We start from the raw sequence: 14648 nt of genomic DNA, 5'->3' as shown, positions 1-14648 counted from the left end.
ATCATGATAAAAAAGCTTCCAGTAATTATAAAAATATATAAGTAGTTATACATATATTATATTTATGCCTCTATATACATATATCCAACTAATATTATAAATGCGAAAGTTTGTGAGGATCTGTATGTGTATGTTTGTTACTCTTTCACGCTGCACGCAAATACCTACTACTGAACCGATTACAATGAAATTAAGCGCACATATAGAGGGTAACTTGGATTAACACATAGGATAGGTTTTATCCCGGAAATCGCACGGAACGGGAACTACGCGGGTTTTACTTTGAAAACGCGGCCTAAGCCGCGTGCGGAAAGCTAGTATATATCTATTTATAATAATTGAAACCACGTGACCCATCCAAAACCAAAATACTGCCAAGGGACCATTACCTAAATTCAATTTTGGGGTAAAAATTATTATTTGGAGGGCTGGTAGAGGGATGACTCCTTCGGGAATTGAATCTTAAGTGAATATATAATGGTTTTTAACTATTAATAGCTTTTCGACCCGGCTTCACCTGTGTAAAGATAATACAAATTATTATTGTTTTATTTATCTGTGGCAGGTGACATAGAGGAAAAAATTTTGACATTTTTCGCGCGCAAAATTAAGTATTTCTGCAGCTCATTTTATTCTGATTTACGATATTATTGTTTAAAAGTAACCGATACATCATGATATAATTATATTATCTTATAAATGCGAAAGTTTGTGAGAATGTGTGTGTGTGTATGTTTGTTACTCTTTCACGCAAATACAAATGAACCGATTAAAATGTAAATTAGCACACATATATAGGGTAACTCGGATTAACACATAGGATAGGTTTTATCCCGGAAATCCCACGGGAACGGGAACTATGCGGGTTTTTCTTTGAAAACGCGGGCGAAGCCGCGGGCGGAAGGCTAGTATTTTATAATGTAAAGTATAATTTCCGTGTCTCATATTGAATGTTTTGGAACTGAAACTTCTTTAGTCGCGTTGAGGGTAAAATTTCAAGGTCGCGTCATGGCAATACCGTCACGTCATGGAGTAAGGCGACGATTTTGGAAACTTTGAATCTCGCCAAAGAAGTTTCACTTCTGACACGTGAGCTCGGCACACACGCTCTTTTTCTTTCTTTGATTTTTATTTTGTGACAAATGGGCTACTAATTCATTAAATCTACGTCAGTTTAAAATATGCAAAAAGGGCTAATTCATTGTTTAGGTATTTATTACTAGCTAACCGCCCGCGGCTTCGCCCGCTTTGTCTAAAACCTAATAAATTATATACTAAAACCTTCCTCTTGAATCACTCTATCTATTAAAAAACCGCATCAAAATACGTTGCGTAGTTTTAAAGATTTAAGCATACAAAGGGACATAGGGACAGAGAAAGCGACTTTGTTAGTGATTAAAATACAAGCTTATTTCACCCCTCAAGTATTTATTTCTAGGTTTCACGTCTAGATCCAATCAAGTCGAAATTTATGTTCAAAATATCACCTTGTTTAACTAATCCTACTCACGCGAACTTATTTATCAGACGCCATTTTCTTTTTAATACCCTTGTTAACTTGTTTTCATTATTAATGTCCTATAATGTAAAAATAATGTGTCTGTGGCATTGTAGCTCTGGAACGGATGGAGCGATTTTGATGCGACTTTAAGCATAAGATAGCTCTTATTTAAAAGAGTAGAGTTCTAAAATAGCTGTTATGTAAAAAAACAAATTAGGGAAATATTGAAACGATTTCGATGTATGTTTTAATAGAAGATAGCTCATGAAAAAAGAAGCATAGGTACTAAAATATCTATTAACAAGATCGGATACGATTGAACCAATTTTGATGAGTCTTTAAACTGTAGATAGCTCATGTAAAATACAGGAGCATTCTAAAAAGATCTGCAATATTTGAGCGTAATTAAAAACAAGTTCGGAAACGATTGTGTTGATTTTAATGAGTCATTCATTACATGATAACTCAATTTAAAAAGCACAGCTTTATTTAAAAACTAGCTTTCTACCCGCAACTTCGCCCGCGCAGTCAAAGAAAAACCCGTAGTTCCATAGTTTCCATTCCTGTGGGATTTCCGGGATAAAACCTATCCTATTCCCGAGGTAAAAAGTAGCCTATGTCCTTTCTCAGGTATCAAAATATCTCTATACCAAATTTCATGCAAATTGGTTTAGTAGTTCAGGCGTGATTGAGTAACAGACAGACAGAGTTACTTTCGCATTTTTAGTTATGTGAATTTGCACGTATATTTTTCTTCAAAACGATTTTCATGCAGGCTATCTAACACTAAAATAATTTTTCAAATCGGACCAGTAGTTCATGAGATTAGCGCGTTCAAACAAACAAACAAACGAACTCTTTCGCTTTATAATATTAATATAGATTCACTACACGTAACACCGGGAGTCACATCTAGTATCAAGCTAATAAAATAAAAATTCTCTAAATGTTAAACCTTGAACCGTTGTGTCTTTTAATTAAAAATACTTCTGTCGTTAGCATTCCTTAAAACTAACTACTTACCCTGACTTTTCTTTCTAACACGCTTTTATTAGCTTCACCTGTATGTTTGTATGTAACCAACTCATTTATAGCCGATTTTGAATCACTTTAAAGTTTAAACGGAAAGTGTAGAGCATTTTTCCACTAGTAGGTACTAATTACTATTACTAGTACGCGGTTTTACCCGCATTGCTCTGCTCCTGTTGGTCTTAGCGTGATGATATATAGCCTATAGCCTTCCTCGATAAATGAGCTATCTAACACCGAAAGAATTTTTCAAAACGGACCAGTAGTTCCCGAGATTAGCGTGTTCAAACAAACTCGTCAGCTTTATAATATTAGTAGGTATAGATTTGTCTGACTATTCTAATAACTAGAAACTATAGTATAGTTAATAGCTATTTATATTTGTGAAGATGTTTCGTTTCCACACCTAAACGATTGAACCAATATTGTATAATTTTCACATAAAAGTAGGTAAGAACAGAGATGAATACCTAGAGATTACTATCTGTGTATTTCTGACTTGAATATTTGGCAGTTAATTCATAGATTTTATAGCATTTTTTTCATGACATCGATATTTTTTTTTTTACTTCCAAAACAATGTTGTGCGTCGTATCATATAATAATCGTTATTCTTTTTCACACAACAACTCAATTCTAAAATATCAACATAGTATTATGTCTGCGTGTCAAAATATGTATACTTATACTTGTCTTCTTTCAGTAAAAGGTTAACTTTCTAACTGGCGTCCCAAAAACACACAGTCTACGAAAATATCGATTGCCCCTACAAACATACATAAATGCTTAACCTATTTGTATTATAGCTGTTAAGAAAGGAAAAAGTATACTATCTACTAATCTAGATAATCCTGCTAATATTAGATACAAAAAAGTTAGTCTGTCTGTCTTTGCTTCACGCCTAAACTACTGAATTGATTTAGATGATATTTGGAACAGAGATGGTTTGAGGCGTGATAGATTTAAAAACTTAACCAATTTGGATGATATTAGGTACAGAGATAGTTTGAAATGTGAAAAAGTAAATAGGATAGGTTTAATCCCGGAAATCCCACGGGAACGAGAACTATGCGGGTTTTTCTTTGATATCGCGAGCGAAAGCTGTACTTCTATCTATATATCTATGCATATGCTAAGTCAAGCGCGGATCCAGGGGGGGGGTCATGGGGTCATGACCCCCCCCTGGGCTAGGTCCACGAACTAAGTGGACCACTATTTAAATATTAACTTTTTAATTTAACAAAGTAATATTGTTCAACATGATGTTTTTATTAACTTTTGAAACATAAAAGTCTAGAACAATGAAATCAATTACAAACGGAAGAGAATGTAACAAAAATTAGAGGAAAAGTTATTTACGGTCGATCTGGGGTTGGGATTTAAGGACAAAAAACAGGGTTTCTCGATTTTCAAAAAAAACTACAACTGCGGAATAAAGTTAAATGCAGGTAAAGTTGTAGGTAATTCAAATATTTTTTACAACTTTTGCTGTTAGGCACACTTTTCTCACAAAACCTCAAATATCAACATAATATGTACCTATCCCAGTTCGTAGATAAGATATAAAATAGCAAATTTTTTTTTAAACGAAACAAGGCTAAAGTTTCGAAATCAGGGCAATTTATATGGTAAATAACAATAAAAAATACAAAAAATTAGGAAAAAAAACGGCCAAGTGCGAGTCGGACTCGCGCACAGAGGGCTCCGAACAAACTTATTTTTTTATTAAGTCCTATCGTTTAATTTTGCTTTTAGCAATTTTTTCTTTATCTGTGCTATTAGACGTTGCCTTTAACCAAATTTCAAGACTCTGTTTTCACGGGAAGTAGGTTTTGATTCCCTTGCAATTAGTTGCGAGTTTCAGAATACCTATGCGGTTTTAATTGCTATGGAATCAAAATTTAAAACAACCATGCCCTGTGTTTCAATTTCAGAAACACACTGTAAAAACACTACAATAATTGACGTTATATTGACTTAGCGTTTTGGTTTAAAGTCCAAAAATCGACCTCAGTTCATGATTTTTTTGCAAAAAAACCTGATTGTAAAATAAACAAATTAAAACAACCATGCCCTTTATCATATTCGAAACTTTAATATACATTTTTTTTTAGATATATACATTAAGAATCTAAGAAGAAAAACGGTTATAACTAGAATTAATTTTCGGTATTAAAAGGGAATTTTACCCGATTCAGGCCTTAAAGTTATTATAGGAATTTTTCCTTTTTCTCAGGAACGCGTATCAAGCTGAAATTTATATCGTATACTAAAATCTTCAGTCCCTTGATGTTGTGAAAAAAATAAAACTTATAAGCCAACGCAATCAAAAGATACAGCCATAAATGCTGAAAATTTTCGCAAATTTCGACATTCGCAAGGAAATCAAAACCTACAGGGTGCTTCCCATGAACACAGACTCTTGAAATTTGATACAAAGTAACATCTTATAACACAGTAGGAGTAATTACGAAAAACATAAATTTTTAATAACATTATGATAAAAAATATTTTTAATAATTTTAAACTTACAACCTCTATACTCATGAACGCTTACATGTATTTAATTGATATTCACATGAAATACTCAAGTCTATAATAGCTAAGCTGTATTAAAATCAAATTTCTATGTCAACGCAATCAGAAGATACGTACAGCCGTATGACAATTTTCGCAAATTTCGACATTCGCAAGGTAATCAAAATTCAAAACCTACAGGGTACTTCCTGTGAATTCACAATCTTGAAATTAGGTACGAAGCAACATCTTATAGCACAGATAGAGGAATAATAACAAAAAAAAAATAACATAATATGTATGACAAAAATCTTTAATAACTTTAAAGTTCGTCTGTCTGTCAAGGTCCTTTTTCTCAGGAACTTGAACGCGTGGATACCTCCACACTGAAATTTATATCAAAAAGGTACTTAAATCTAGGGTCCCTTCAAGCTGTGAAAAAATCAAACTTATTAGGTACCCAACGCAATCGAAAGATACAGCCGTTCATGCTACAAATTATCGCAAATTTCGACATTTGCAAGTGTCGCCAGGAATCAAAACCTACAGGGTACTTCCCGTGAACACAGAATCTTGAAATTTTATAAATAATTTAGAAGGTTACGTCTTATAGCACTTACAAAAGGAAAAATTTGCAAAAAGCATAAATTTAAAGTTAAAACATAAAAAAATGTTTGTACGGAACTCATGGTGCGCGAATCCGACTCGCACTTGGCTGTTTTTTTTTTAATCTAACTACTATCTACGTATCAATTAAATTTATCAAAATATAGCTTTTGTAACTCGACTACGACTATGTGACCCCCCCCTGGCACTAAAGCTGGATCCGCCCTTGTGCTAAGTTGTATGCAAAATAGTAACAAAAAACCAATGTTTCGTATTTCTAGTAGGTATACAGGGTGTCCCACTATTGGTATACTAAGCGCGAAGGGACTTGTAGTTTTGCATACACTGATCACGTAAAAAATACTTAAGCAACAAAATTACGTCAAAAATTTTTGCTAAATTTTTCCTGAAAGTCCATGTTCTCTTCTCTCGCTTCGCGCAGCCGGCATATACCTACCGCTTCGCATTAGCGAATTACACATTAGTGAGCTCACATTAGTGAGCATTTTGTCTATGAAAACATAATCTTAAACGATAGCTCACGTGCGGGTGGCAAAGTTGGGCGGGTTGCTTGTTATGGGTATACGCATAGAGTTTTAAGAATTCATCTATTTGAAAAAAAATGGGTCTGGAATTTTATAAGTAGTTTTTACGTAGGGTAAACGCAGCTATCAACGACCCATCGAAAATCTGAAGGTATTACCGACCTATAAAAGTAATTCGAAATTTAAACGTTTCCAGAACTATTCTAGCTATAGGTAGGCAAAGTTATACACGAATGTATTACTTGAGCATCGTATACTTTAACGTTAGAGTGAGTAACTGAGCAAAAAAGAGTTAAAATGCGTAAGTTTCTGCGGGGTAGCGTGGAAGCAGGACGTGTCGTACTGTTCCGTTGTTCCTTCGGGTAAGTACTGTGAGTATCTTTTTAAGACATTTACAAACAAATGACATCTATACTTTAATTTATATTACTAAATGTCAATGCATTTAAGTGTCAACTTTTCATTTCTTACAACATTTTATTAATAAAAAGTAATTTGAAACGATAAAACTTAAAATTAAAATGGGACGGTGTTAGCTTCACCAGTTTAAGCCGCGGCAGGTATCAACGACCCATAAGTCGGCAATGGCAGCAACGTAACTTTTTGTTTTATTTTATTTTATGTTATTATATCACACGAACACAAGTGGTTTTATGGACCAGTTTAAATCTAAGCTATGAGTCTTCATAAAAATCTATTAGCGACTAAAATTTTTTGTCTAGTGTTGTGTCTTTTAGCGTTGTCAATTTATACAAAGTTATGATATTTTCGAGGATCCCTATCGAATAGTTACAGAAGTAAATCATTGTTTTTTTTTTGTTTAAACAATATGCATTTGTTCATATTTGTATGACATTAATCAATTATAATCTATTTTATAGTCTGATGATCAAATGAATTAAAATAATCATATTTCTAGCCTTCCAACTCCTAACTATCCCCCGTTTACTTTCACTCAATTCGCCGTAGCTGATGTTAAAAAGATTATCTTGTCTATATCTTCGAAGGCCGTTGGCACCGACTCCATTTGCCGTAATATGATCATTCCTATCCTTGATATCATTGTTCCGATCATTACTCACATCCTGAATTTTTCAATTTCATCCCACAGCTTCCCTACCATTTGGAAAGATGCTCATGTTATCCCTTTACCTAAAAAGATTAATCCGTCATCCTTCAATGAGTATCGTCCCATTTCCATCCTACCTTTCCTGTCCAAAGTACTGGAACGCTTAGCTCATAAGCAGTTAAGCCAGTTCTTGTACGGTAACAATATCCTTAGCCCATACCAATCCGGTTTCCGTCCTGGTCATAGCACGGTAACTGCCTTAGTCAAAGTCGCCGACGATATTCGCTTAAGTATGGACAAGCAGCAACTCACTGTATTAACTTTATTGGACTTCAGTCATGCTTTTAACTCTGTTGACTTTGAAATCCTGCTGAGTCTGCTCAAGTCTATTAATATCTCTCCTACGGCAATTGATTGGTTTCGTAGTTACCTGACTGGTCGTCGGCAGCGTGTTATGTATGATGATAAATTTTCATCGTGGTGTAATATCGTTGCTGGAGTACCTCAGGGTGGCGTGTTGTCCCCACTTCTCTTTGCCATTTTTATAAATTCCTTGACTGCTCATATAACGTCTCTCTACCATATGTATGCAGATGATCTTCAAATTTACACCCATTCAGATGCAGGGTCTCTACCGGAGGCTATAAGAGTGACAAATGCTGATTTAGCCTCAATAAGTAATTGGAGTACACTTTTTGGCCTACAGATCAACCCTAATAAAAGCCAGGTTATTATAATTGGAAGCCCGCATCATCGCTCAAAAATTAGCTGGTCCGATTTACCCCCCGTACAATTGGATGGAATTGTCATACCTTATAGTTCAAATGTAAAAAATCTTGGCATAACTTTTGATGAGGTTCTTTCTTGGGTGCCACATGTTAAAACTGTTAGCAAAAGAGTGTTCGGAGCTGCAAGCTCTTTAAAGCGGTTAAGTCACTTCTTGCCTATACCCACTAAGGTTATGCTTGCTCAATCCCTTCTCCTTCCCCTATTAGACTACGCGGACTCTTGTTACACGAACCTGAGCGAAGACCAACTCAATAGACTTGAGCGATTGCAAAATTTCTGCATCAGGTTTATATTTGGCCTTCGCAAATTTGATCATGTGTCTGAGTTTCGCAAGAAACTCAAGTGGTTACCAATCCGATTGCGTCGGAATGCTCACACTCTCCACCTCCTCTATTCCATTCTTTTTAATCCACATACTCCTAGCTACTTGAAATCCAATTTCCATTACCTTGCTTCCGAGTCCTATACCCTACGATCCTCTAATAACTTTCTTCTTCGTTTCCCTGTGCATGGCACTAAATTATACGGTACATCGTTTACGGTGTCAGCAATCCGTTTATGGAATGCCCTTCCGGAAACGATTCGACGCGCCCAGACGTTACGATCGTTTAAAAAGATGCTGAAAGACTACTATCTATCTATATAAGTACTGTCTATGTATAGTATGTTTGTTGTTTATGTATATAATATATTTAAAATGTATCTATGTACATATATGAATATTTATTTAGTATGTTTAATGTTTATGTATATATGTATTGTATTTATGTAAACATAGTGTTTTGTGTATTATGCTTTATTTTATTTAAATATAGTTTTATTTTATTTTTTTATTTTTGTTGTCAAATGCAAAATTACTAATTGGTACCTAAAGTTTTGATTTGTCCTTTGCCTGAAGGTTGCCTGGCAGAGATGGCTTTGAGCCATAAGGCCGCCATTTGTACATTTTGAATGGTTTTGTTGTATTTTTATTTTATAAGACTTTTGTAAGTACAATAAAGAGTAAATAAATAAATAAATAAATAAATAACCATTTTTTTATGGGTCGGTAATACAATTTAGGTTTATACTTACATACTTTAATACCGACCCATGTGGGTCGGCAATAGCAACTATAGGAAGCTATTACCGATCGAATATAGATTGTTTAGTTTCTCATCTACAAATTCAAATTCAAATTGCTTTATTTGCAGAATGTAGAATAAAGATGTTTGTATATACAGATAATATTGATCCTTAAACATTCTGCTCGTAATTGAGCGTGCAAATATATTTTTATTACTTTTATGACATAATAGGTGCCTATTAAAAATTATATTTTTAGGTTAAATTTAAAAAATTTAAAAAAATTATATTTTTAGGTTTTTAGGTTAAATTAACATAAAACATATAATTAGGTATATTTTTTCCAGAAATATGGAGCCACGAAAGCGGCGAAAAGTATTCAGTAAAACACAACTCGCCGAAGCAATCAATCAAATAGCATAACGAAATATCCTAGAGTTCAAGAAATCCTTAATTTAATATATGTACATATATTAATAGTATTATGTTGATTAATTTAAAAGTTTATAATTATTTAGTTCATTACTAAAAAGTACTCATTTGTTTTATTAAAAATAACTACAATTAAAAAATACGAATATATTTGCATTTTTATTTCATTTTATTAAGATCGGTAATCATCATCATCACTAGCTTCTATACATTCCATTGCTGGAAAAAGGCTTCCTCTCACATACGATCGGGAATAGCTGCATAAAAATCGTTAATAGCTTCACAGCCGTTTTTATGGGTCGGTAATAGCAACAATCGACTAAGTCACATTGTAAATTATTTTTTACAAGATAATCCTTTATTAGAATGTATTTGCTTCAATAAATACATTTTTTATACATAACACTAGCATATAAAATGAAATTATAAATCTTTAGAAGAACCAGTATACTTAAAAAATATGGTTGATTTTGAAATTGCCTTAGAGGGGTCGTTAATACCTGCGTTTACCTTACTCGGTGTATGCAAAACTATAACCTCCTTTGAGCTTAGTAAATTAACAGTGCGACACCCTGTATAATAGATTAGAATATAATATATGTACTATAGAATGCATACAGGGGCCGTATTATTTATGACCTCTGATTTCCAGACAGATTACGCCGTGAATTAAACTGACTGGCAAATTCATATTATGATCGCTATAACCAGACATGGTATTGTATTATATGAATAAAGATCCATCCATCGAGGTTCCATCCATACATACATACAAAATAACTATAGTACTACGACTACGTACATCGTCCTACGAACTCTACGATTCATCTTTTGACACAATCTAACCTCATTTACCAATATTACAAAAATTATGTTACAGAAAATGTATAATAATTTGATAGTAAGTGTGTGAAATGTCTTTTTTTAATTAAAATTTACCATCCATAGACATACATTCATCCAAAATGGATACATTCATATGTCATACAATACATACAATTTTTATTACACTAGGCCTAAGCACTAGGCATTATCACTACATAGTATAAAACAGTCTCTGTCCCTATGTATGCTTAAATATTTAAAACTACGCAACGGATTTTGATGCGGTTTTTTTTAATAGATAGAGTGATTCAAGAGGAAGATTTTAGCATATAATTTGTTATGTTTTAGACAAAGCGGGCGAAGCCGCGGGCGGAAAGCTAGTAAGAATATTAAAAAGATCATCATTCTTATAGATTATACAAATAATTCGTTACTGAAAATCCGCATTATTTCTCAGTAAATATTTCAGCATTATATAACTTACCTTAAATGTCTACACTTTTAATATCGCATTTATTTCACTATATAGTCACAATAGAACACTATAATCACTCGAAGTACATAGTTTTTATTGCATTTGTATGGAAAAATGTGTTTTTTGTACAGTCCTATACATTTTCAGCAACGTCCGTTCTAGGTAGAGCAACCCCTGGTACTAAAGATTCCTTATTTTCCGATAGTGATGTGACGGGGGTGTTATCGATGGTTTTCACGATAAATTTTGTTGTTTTATGTATTTTTCAAATTGGATGAGGTTTTGTATGTTATAAGAATAGTTTAAAGCTGTTTTTTGTGTGGAAAGTATTTCACAAGTTATGTAGCATAATTATTTATAGATTTAACGTTTTAAACTTAGTGAAAAGACGTTATGGTTAAAGTTAAATTGTTTACAAGAATGTAAATTATTTTTAATGTACATAATATTATCCAAAAAATATTATTGATTTGAAAACTATCAAATTATGAAGTAAAAAGGTTTAATAGAGTAAAATATTTAAGTATTGCTATTTAAAATTATTTTAATTGTTGTTTGCTTATACTTATGTATGTAAGATAATATTATGATAGTAATTGAATCTCAATCTTGTAATTAATATTATAAAATAAGTCTCTATATTTGTCTGTTCCAAAATGGAAACCACGATGCCTCGATCTCTACACCAATAAACATTGTACTTTATTATTAAAGAGGCTGTTCACGATTTGAAAAATTACTTATGATTTATATTTAACACAAAAAAGTCAATAAAGTAATATACTGAATCTACGCTTCGATAGTTTTATTGGAATGAAATTACATAAGAAAACATACAAATTATAAGTTACTATGCATTAACAAATTCTTTCAATAATTAGTAATTAACTAATTACCATAGTTTTGGAAGTCATAACACAATGATAAATTTAATAATCAACCAATTGAATATTCCATTTAGAATTTGCAAGTTAAACTGAATAAATAAAACACATAATAATTATCTTTACCAAAATTATCAAAACCCTAATTATCAAAAACATGTATTATATCAATTCGACTTCTTCTAGACGCACGTCACACGTATCATAGACTTAGCATTTGCTAGATGCATTTTATCGACATTCAAACAGCAAACTACCGACAGTCGATAAAACTACCCCTCACTACAACCCACCCCGGTAGCACCGGCCGTTCAATATTCAAGCCAGCGAGTGTGCGAGTGAAACAGCACACAATCCCCATACAAACGAGCAGGACAGAACATCCCGTGAAAGCCTCAGCACAGAACATGGAAACCGAATTAATTTTTATTTATTTTCATTGTTTTTACAATTTAAATGTATTAGTTAATTGGTGTATTTCTATTGATGGGTTGTGTGTATTTGATAGTCGTAAATGTATAGGTTTTAACAAGAACTTGGCTATAGGCTTGCAATAAACGAATCTAGCTTGTTATATATTTATTAAGCTTTTTAGTTTTTATGAAATACTTATTTAACTCTTCAATAAAATTAGGTCCACGGACGAATACTACTACTTAGTAGTATTCGTCCTATGTATCGTATGTACTTACATATACATATTATATAGATACTAAATATTTATTTATATAAATATAGAGGTAGAATATATCTTTAGTAGAGTAGAGAAATAATAGAGATAAATACTGTAACGTTCAATAAAACCAATTATAATTATCTTTCTTTATAGAACTAGTTGTGCCTTACAGTTTTACCCGCATTGCTCCGCTCCTGAAGGTCTTAGCGAGATGATAATATAATATAGCCTATAGCCTTCCTCGATAAATGGACTATCTAACAGTGAAATAATTGTTGAAACCCGACCCCTGATTCCTGAGATTAACACGTAACAAACAAACTCTTCAGCTTTATAATATTAGTCTGGATTAGATTATCAATTACCTATATTATTAGAACAGAGAATTTATGATTAATTGCTTCAATAATAATTACGAGCAAGTACTATGCCCTCTTGTGGGTTAAGGGGCAGATGCATTACACATCTTTTGTACTAATTGATTTTCTTTACAAGTATATTTAAAAAAAATAATGTCACATATATATGCCAATATTTGTGTGATGAACATAGATGTTTGCTCTATACCTGGATGCTTACCTGGATGTTATCTATACAAGTATTTATTTAAAATTATATATGTATGTTTATCAGCCATCTGGTTTCCATAACACAAGCGAAAGCTTAGTATGGGATCAGATCGTGCCGTGACTAAACTGTAATAACTCAAATAAAGGGATGATTTGAACATATAAATAACTAGCTTTCCGCCCGCGGCTATACCCGCTTGGCAAAGAAAATTCCCGTTGGAGGGTGTGTCATCGCGGTAATAAGAAGACTCCTATCTCTAGACAGAATAATCATATCATAAAATCGCTTCGTTTCGACAAAAAGCAAACGCTTTTGGTTTATAAGTAATATTAATAATATTATGTAAGTCCAGACTCCAGACCACAGTATCTATTACAATATTAATATATTGTAATACTGTGCTCCAGACTCTACCATCACTACATAGTAAACAATTCATACAAATAAATTTTCATTTCATTTCATAAAAAACGTCGCTTTCGCTGTCTGTCCGTGTCTATGCATGCTTAAAATTTTAAAACTACGTGACGGATTTTGATGCGTTTTTTTTTAATAGAAAGAGTGATTCAAGAGGAAGGTTTTAATACATAATTTATTAGGTTTAAGACAATACAGGCGAAAAGCTAGTAAGCTACCTATATAGAAATTCTTGCTTTTACACGTGGATTCGTCCGCAGGTGAAACCGCACAGCTCAGCTAGTTTATTATACAATAGGAGTTTGTAGTAGATACAATTACTATAATAGGTACTAGCTTTAACCCGTGGCTTAGATCATAATAGAAAATATAGCCTATGTGCTAATCTATCTATGTAACAAATTACATACATATCGAATCAGCTGATTTTGCGTAAAATTCAAACATACATACATACTTTCACACTGTACCTACACTTTCGTTTATAATAATCCATACTAATAGGTATTATTATAAATGCGAAAGTAACTCTGTCTGTCTGTCTGTTACTCAATCACGCCTAAACTACTGAACCAATTTTCATGAAATTTGGTATGGAGATATTTTGATACCCGAGAAAGGACATAGGCTACTTTTTATCCCGGGAAAATGACGCAATCCCGGAAATCCCACGGGAACGGGAACTATGCGGGTTTTTCTTTGACTGCGCAGGCGAAGCCGCGGGCGGAAACCTAGTATTAAATAGTTTTTTATCGTACCTAATCTGACATTTGATGACGTCACGAAGCATCAAAGTCAAAAATGTCATATCATTTAATTAGACTACACAAATGTCAGTCACTTAACAATATGACAGGGTCGGGGTGCCCTACCCTTGTATAGTATGTACAGTCGGGCAGACAGTGCGTGGTAGAATATATTTATTTATAATAATTGACAATAGATCTATACAATACATTTAGAAAGAAAGAAAGAACGCATAAAAGCGAATGTGAAGAGCACACGTGTCAGAAGTGAAACTTCTTTGGAGATTCAAAGATACCAAAATAGTCGCCACTCTATGACGTGACGGCATTGCCATGACGCGACCTTGAATTTTTTCTCTCAACGCACCTAAACGCGTTTCACTTCAAAAACAAGTTTTAAAAAAAGTAAAAATATTTTTATTCACAACTAGCTGTTCCGCGCGGTTTCACCCGCATTGCTCCGCTCCTGTTGGTCTTAGCGTGATGATATATAGCTTAGAGC

At 33.2% G+C, this 14648-nt stretch overlaps 1 protein-coding gene across 1 annotated transcript in view; it reads right to left on the bottom strand.

The window, feature by feature from the left end:
* Positions 1–11020, bottom strand: part of LOC123704579 (lachesin-like) — a 79187-nt gene extending 68167 nt beyond the window's left edge. The window contains exon 1 of the mRNA XM_045652960.1: positions 10863–11020. The gene's annotated coding sequence lies outside the window, so the exon portion shown is untranslated. The remainder of the gene's footprint in view (positions 1–10862) is intronic.
* Between the last annotated feature and the right edge of the window lie 3628 nt (positions 11021–14648).

The sequence above is a fragment of the Colias croceus genome, chromosome 30 (genome assembly GCF_905220415.1).
Source record: "Colias croceus chromosome 30, ilColCroc2.1".
NCBI lineage: Eukaryota > Metazoa > Arthropoda > Insecta > Lepidoptera > Pieridae > Colias > Colias croceus.
The sequence above is the reverse complement of the archived record's forward strand: the minus strand, read 5'-3'. Positions and strand labels throughout refer to the sequence as shown.